This window comes from Sinocyclocheilus rhinocerous, unplaced genomic scaffold (assembly GCF_001515625.1).
Source record: "Sinocyclocheilus rhinocerous isolate Xijiao unplaced genomic scaffold, SAMN03320098_v1.1 scaffold2117, whole genome shotgun sequence".
NCBI classification, from domain to species: Eukaryota; Metazoa; Chordata; class Actinopteri; order Cypriniformes; family Cyprinidae; genus Sinocyclocheilus; species Sinocyclocheilus rhinocerous.
Genome location: NW_015626361.1, coordinates 689,448 through 697,738, shown reverse-complemented (window position 1 = coordinate 697,738; position 8,291 = coordinate 689,448).

The window sequence follows — 8,291 nt, the reverse complement described above, 5'->3', positions numbered from 1 at the left end:
GTAAAAATCGACACGTTTCAGAAAGGCGGGGCATAGAGGAAAAATAATAATGTACAGTATGTGGAAAATAATGTGTTTTTTGAACCTTAAACCGCATAAACACATTTCATTACACCAAATACACAAAATAATGTTATTTTTAGCAACATCATATGACCCCTTTAAGTTTTGTTATAATGATGTGGTTCTGGGGAAATGGTTAGGGAGTTTTTCATAGAGCCACTGAATGAAGTCCACACACATCAGCCTGGCTTTATTTTATCTAACGGTGATGCTTCAGTGACATATGATATAATCAGGTATTACTATAGCATTAAGCGTCTTTGACATATCAAAGTACAGAAATATCTGATAAAACTAGATTCTGTCAGTCACAGCAGTGGCTTATGGGTAGCAAGACATCTGTGTATATATGTGACTATTGAAATTTGATTTCTATAAACTCCAAAAGGCTTCTAATAATTCTTTTAACATATCATTTTGTATCATTTTTGTCATGGTGTTATTTACATGTAAATTTTCAAAAAGATAAATTATGTAAAGTAGAAAATAAAAGCTATAGCCTATACAGGTGCATCTCAATAAATTAGAATGTCGTGGAAAAGTTCATTTATTTTAGTAATTCAACTCAAATTGTGTTAGTTGAATTACTAAAATAAATGAACTTTTCCACGACATTCTAATTTATTGAGATGCACCTGTATGTATTTGGCCCATAACATGTCAAAAAATGATTTCATTTTTATTACATTGTCATTTTTTCCAAACAGTACCCTATAAATAACACCATTTGATGTTGATAGCTATAAATCTCTCAATGTATAGATTTTTTTTTTCAATTATTAAATTGAATTTACCATTGTAATGAAGGTTTTTAGTATGACCCTCAAGTCATACACTGTTATTTTGCTACTTATTGGTAGACTGCACACAAGATGGTTTGAAAAAAAAGTTGTATTACCTTCTTTACCGTGGTTAAGACACAAATAGGGCGATTATATGAAGGCTGATAAATTTCATTAAGTTGTTTTGCAACTTTCAGCATACCTTCTGATGTTCATTCATGATTTTGTGCTCTAACTAGGAGTAAAGCAGAAGAGATGATCGTTCGTTTCTGCCATATGGACATCACCTTGACATAATAGTGTGTGCGTGTGTGTGTTTCAGTGGAATAGGAAAGAATATGCACATTTTCCCCTAATGCCATGGATGAGCAACACGTCTAAAAAATATAAAGTTTTACCTTAAAGAGCTGCAAAGTTATATTTTCATAACTCTCAGAAAATATTACGGTTACACGGTACACATTACAAGTATGGTTTAAATAATTTTATTTCATATTGCTTTAAAGGGCACCTATTATGCAAAATCAACTTTTGCATGGTGTTTGGACATAAATGTGTGTTGGCAGTGTGTGAACACAACACAACCAGCCTACAATGATAAAAATCCACCCACTCCTCATTTTTTAATTCCCATTAAACCAAGTCAGTCTCACTAGGCCTTTGTTTTTTGTTTGTTTTGAGTCTCACTAGGCCTGCCGTTTCGATTCTCATGCAGTGTGACGTCACACTGTATAGGGCGGGGCCACGGGTTTGATTGACAGCCCTGCATTGCTATAGTTTCCGCCCTCAGCGGTTACGCTGTCCTCCATTTTCTCCGCGCTCTGCAGCTGTAACGTCAACAAAGTCTTGCAAGCAATTCCGTACTCTGTTTGGATGTAAGACTGAACATAAGAGTCTACATTTTCTCCCAACATCTGAGCTGCTGATGACGCTGTGGATTACTTTCATTTTTCAAGGTAATGCGCCTCAAAATCTACCTAAATACGTGTATCACTCCAGACTCCTTTGTGAATATCATGTCGTTATAGTGCTTAGCGTTTTAACCGTATTTGTGTGCTTACATTAAGTATTTTTAACTGATCAGCGCCAGGCTTGTATTAGTTTGCGCTGTTCGTAGCGCGAGATTCGTTCGGTCGCGCGGCTCGGTCTATTGATCCGCGCCGATGACAGGTCAACGCGGCGCGAGCTCTGTAACATCATGCTGTTTCATCCCACTTTCAGTGCATTTGGCTTCCCATATGTACGGCTAAACACCGGTTCTCTCGCCCTCAGTTATGTTGCTTCTACCGGCTGTTTATTGCTAAGATATGCAATGCAGAGAGACGTATACGCGAGTTGCGACGCCCTCTTCTGGAGACGGGTGGGAATATGCAGCTCATTTGCATTTAAAGCAATACACTCCAAAACATCTCTTTTTTTTTAGACACACCCCAAAAGGGACATTTTCCAGCTGTTATAATAAATGATCTGTTGGGTATTTGGGCTGAAACTTCACAGACACATTCTGGGGACACCCAAGATCAATATTACATCTTGTAAAAAGGGGCATAATAGGTGCCCTTTAATGCAATTATTTTGGCTAATTGCCAAATTTTCCTTAGGGTAAAATATTTCCCCAAATAAATGCTGTAAACTATTCAGGGAACACTCTCATCTGGCACATCAATATTAAAGAAGAGTAAATAAGCAAAACTATTGATTTCATTTTTTGTGTATTTATTTACTTGATGATTTTAACTCATGTGTTTGGCTTCATGGCCAGAACAAAGTAGATAACAAAAGTTATGATTAACTTTATTTATTTGTTTATTTAGCCTATTTATCTTTGATGACCAATTTTTATTGTTTTTAAACATAGAAAACACCACAAAACATATAGTGCAAATATAAACCTCCAACAAGGCAACAGACATAATTCATTTAAAAATATTACTACAACTAACTAAATAAATAAACAAATCTCCATGTGTAAATCTTGAATGACCTATTTTGTGCCTAGTAAACAGCCTGATCATGCCTATTTGAATTTTTTAAACCTCTTCTTACTAGAATGTGTTTCACATAGCATTGCTGTAGCATTCATTATATTCCATCTGCCACTTGCTGGTAAATATAGAAATTAAATACTGGTCTGAGATCAGAGGGTGGAATTTGACAGTAGAAAATATAATACAGTTTGACGGTATACCATATTACATAATTTTGATTCCATATTGCTTCATTTAAAAATATTTCAGCTATGTCAATGTTTTGCAGGTGTTTCAGCTTTAGCTTGAACATGAGTTATTTCTCTAACAAATTACACATTATTGTTATATTATTTGAAATACAGAATATACATAAAACTCCTGTTTTATGAGTGCCAAGATCTGTTGCTTGGCAACAGCAGATCATGGAATGTTGTATTTGCGAACGATCTTACATGTCTGGCTATTTATGACCTCAGTGGGGGAGGAAAAGAGTGAGATGGATGCAGAAAGATAGAATAACTTCAAAGAGAACAAGAGAGGGAAATGTGTATGAGTGTGTGTGGGGGGCGGGCAGTCAATTCTGCTTTCCTACAAACCATCTGATATAAGGCTGTGTTGCTACAGGTAACACACACAGAGGGAGGGAACAGGGTATGATTAAGCAGGGATGGTAAAAAATAACCACTTTTTGGCTTTTTTTCCATTGCGTGAGCTGATGTAGATATCTCTGGGGACAGCACAGAGTGAAAAAGAGAGAAAGAGAGGGGATGCTGAGTGGGCAGGAAAACAGACGGCGAGCATCCAATCAGCTGCAGAAAAGTCAGCGTCCTTTTGTCCAATAGAGTGTGACGCGTCTCCTCCAGTGTGAGCTAACAGCGCTGGTGGCTGGTGTCTTATTAATGAATGGAGCGTCTCACAGGCAACAAAACGGTGCTTGAGCTCTCTCTCCCTCGACGGAAAAGGCAGCACAAACAGAATAGTACTAGTGCTTCACACCTCGACAGAAAACAACTGCAGCAGCCGTGCGCAAATATGAAGAAGCACCAACACGAGGACGAGGACTCTGACAGCGATGCAGAGCAGGAATCTTCTGTTCCTTCTATGACGAATGTCCATCCTTCTTCTTCATCTTACAACTTCCTCCTTCCCTCGTCTTCTCAGCGGAGATCCATCTCCATGGGAGACTTTCGGAGAGTCCCTGCTGGACAGACGAGCTCTGAGCCGCCCTCTGCAGCTGCCACGGCACCCTCGTCCAAGCTGGTCACCCCCAGCTCAAGTATGGAGTTCGAAGCAGCTCGTCGGCGCCTCCTGGAGGTGGAGGAGCGCCAGAGTGTCATCAGGGAGATGGAGAGGCGACTGGAGGAGCTAAGGGAGGTGTTTGTGCGCTCCGAACAGGAGGCAGTGGAACATGGGGAGCTGGTGGCCCGCATCACCGCTGCCGCCCAGCAGGGCGAACTATATGTGGCGGAGAACGGACAGCGGCTGAAAAAGGGATTGCGGTTCAAACGGCACAGGCCCACCATTGTCTTCTCCTCCATGCTGGGGCTGAGAACGTGCCTCCCTTGGCCTGTCAAACTCAAATAACGAAACATCCGCTGCAAGACAGTCTTTTCGCTGCTGTCACACGTCGCAACAGCATCATCCTCTTCAGATCCAAGGATGTCCATGGCTCATTTTCTACTCGCTATTAGTCAGGAAATGCTGAAACCTTTGCTTTGTTTGTATATATTGTTAACTGAGATCTTAGATGGTGCTTCATTTGAGCCCACTGAAATGGCGCAGGCCTCATATTTGCTGCTTGAACAACCCAAGACACTGGGCATTTTCTGTAATGTGTGTGAACTTTGCTGATGTTTAGAGCTCTGTGCATGTGTCACACTTTCATGTACCTGGGGTTGCTTGGTGTGCGTGAAAACGTGTGAATGTCAGGAGACAGCAGGGTGCTATTCTTCCAGAAGTCAGTCAGGTTTCCTGTGATTGGTCGAAAATGAAAAGCATTGTTCTTGCTGCAGTAAGGTGTACAGAAACAGAGTGTTTAGGCCTTTCATACCAAGAACGCTAACTATAACGCTAGCTATATTAGCGTCCACACAAATGGACGATAACGTTCCGGTTGTTATAAGCATGCGCTACAGCATGTAGTCTGCCACTGTGAATGTTCAACTCTTTAATGTCAGGTGGATTCTGATTGGCTATCAAAGATTTTATCATTCATCTGCAGGAAAAAAATTGGTTCTGTAAGTGATTCCAATAATATCGTTCGTATGTGACGATATCGTTACATTTGTAGTGTGGACTTCACTATTCTCACCAAATTAGAATTTTATAGTTATAGTTTTCGCTATAGTTATCATCCTTGGTGTGAACGACAGATGAATTGTACGCGATTGTGATTGCACGATTTGTGCACATATACTGGGGATGGGGGTTTGTGAGGAGGGTGCGCACATGCGCTCTGGTCCTCTTGAGTTCTCCAGCTTACATCTGGGGCACCTATTGAGCATGTGTGGATGGAGAAGGGAAGTGGCGATTTATCTCTCTCTCTCTCTCCATCAACATTCCATCTTGGATGGAATCTCTCTTCCCCCTGTCGTTTAGCAACCTGGACCTGACTTTCATTTCCTTCCGAATGTATTTGACATCAACAGATCCGAAACTATAGCTGATGAATGACAGGCAGAGGACATTTTGAGTTTCTTGCTGTGTGATTTCATTCACCGCAGACCACTAGTTAGTTTGAGTGTACACTACTAAAATTGCCTTTAAATATGTAGTTGAAATATGTAAGCATATGGCTGTGTCCGAAATGTAAGTCCCAGTCAGTTAATGACCTCACAGGCAGTATGAAGTTACTGTACATTCTAAGGATTTCAACCCGGCTTCTAAAGCATCATACTGTCATGTGTAATGACCTAGAACTAATTCTTGTGAGAGATTAGCAAACACATATTTAATGACTACAAATGCTTAATTCTCGCCAGAAAATCATACGTTATGAATGTACAGTCATAAATTATTAACCACTCCATCAGATACCATTTTCAGTCTTTCCAGCACTCGATGAACCACACGCAAATAATGGAAAGTCACAGGCAACACAGGATCAACAACCTTCAAAACGAACCAGATGAAGGCACGTTAGACAGACAGGATGTTATGCTAACATCTGATGCCTTCCTACCTCCGTATGCTACCTGCAAACGCTGCTTTTTTCAGGTTTCAGGCACAGCCAATATCACTCATTTGATACTGAATGGAAACAGGCTATTAAGTGTATCACATGCAGGTTGCTATAATCTTTTTGGTTAATTATTCGGTGCAACTGCTCTCATGGAAACTTCCTGTCTTTGCTATTCCTCTCTCTCTCTCTTTGAGCAAATGGCTCTGGCTCAGCCTTGTTTGAGAGGAGTGCGTTTGGGGACTTCAGCAAAACACAGTAGACTGCTATTCTTGGCTTGAACCGGTTAAGTCTGGAAGATTCTGGGCTAGGTAGAGAGAGAAAGATTATGTGATGCTGGCTGTCCTTGTATGTCAATAACCTTTTCTTCTGCAGATAAATTTATGCTGTACTGCAGGGTAAAACAGCAGGATTGTACATCACCACTGAGAATGTAGCCTGCACCTGGCATCTTGCCTCATTGTGTAAGCAGACAGTTGCTCTACTCGCTGCATCGTATTGGAAAAAACAATGAATTACTGCATCATAATATATCATTAGCCTATATAATGTATACTTTTAAAATACTACTACTACTACTAATCATTATATTATTATTAATAATACAAATAATAATATTAATAATTACATTTAATGAGCACAAGTTATTATAGCAGTAGTCCAAACATTTAGCATTAACTTTGCTCTGTATTATCAGATTCTGTTCTACCAAAATTTGAAAGTCTTTAATAAGATTTTAAGCATCTATTTACTCTTATGTAACATTAATTATTCAGCTGAAACGCTGTGATTACAATCATTGCATACACATAGAATAACTTTTGACAGGGTCCCTTTGCTGTCCACTCTATATATACTACTGCACGCATGGTGCTTTTTGTCTTTGCAGCTCTGCGTGTGACGCCATTAGATTTGCGTCATTTGACTGGGCAGGCTGCCTGCAGACCACCACAGTCTTTATTCATTTATATTGATCAGGCGTAAAGCAAACACAATAGAGGTGACTGAATCTCAGTTCAAGGGCTACTTACATTTCTTTAATGAAAGAAGATCTCGGTGTCCTTTAATGGTTGTGCCGATCTCCCTCATTTTAGGAGGGATTTGATTTAGGCATCTGTAGATTATGCTAGATTTAGGACACGCCACTGGCTGCTGTAGAGTGTGAAAGACTATGAACACGCCTGCAATGTTCTTGAGCGACATAACAACTGCAAACCAAACTATGTTGTTGAGATGAAAGCCTTGTGTGAGGACATGTATTTAGTGATCACTGTTGGAATGAAATGATGAATCCATCTAATAGGCTCCCCTACAAATATTTACCATGGTAACCACAGTTTCTGCTCAAATATCTTGATTTGTAGAATTAAAATGTTACAACCGTAAAACCACAACAACAGTGTAGTAAGGTTTCAAATGATGATATTTATTACACAGATCTCTGGAGTGCTTGATTCTGATTGGTCAGTTGTGGTATTCAGTGCTCTGATATTTCATAATATAGAGTGCCCACCCACTTTTTCAGTGGCCTTGGTTCCAGAAGTATTCCTATTAATTTTTCCCACAGTTTTTTCTTTGAGTGTTTATTTAAGAGTTATAAGCCATGATCCAAACCAATCAGCTACAAGGTGTATCACAACATTACAAACTTTGAAGCAAAAAAAGGGAAAATTGGACAAAAAGAAAAAGGTACAAAACTGTGCACTTAACAGTTTTAACTACAGTCCCATAAAGTATTGTGAATGACATAATTGAATTAAAAATGATGGGGATATATAAATGATTGATTTAAAGATGTTGATTTTATATAGAAAAACATTATTTTTTTTGTTTATTGCAAAATATGCATATTAGGATATATTCATATTTAAGAACATAGGGAAACTGGCTTTATTTGCAGTGCTTCATGGGAATGGGCAGGAGCTTAAAGGTGGGGTAAGTGATTTCTGGTAGCCAATGTTGATATTTCAAATCACCAAAACAAACACGCCCCTACCCCAAAAGGGTCTCGCCCCTATTTTGATAGCTCCGCCCCACACATATGTACGCAACCCAGACAACGATTGGCGGAATCTGCTGTGCCAGCCGGCCGAGGGTATGATGTCATCAATAAGTGAAAGAAATGTGTGTTACTATGGTAATACAGTCGAATGTGTTTTGGTAGTACTGTGTGTTTTAACGTGCATATATGTGTTTTAACAGCATATATTAGTTCTGTGAAACAAAGCAAAACCAATGTTACTCACCTATCGAGAAGAAACAAAGCAACCTCGGCGTCCGATCGCAGGCCTTCCGCTC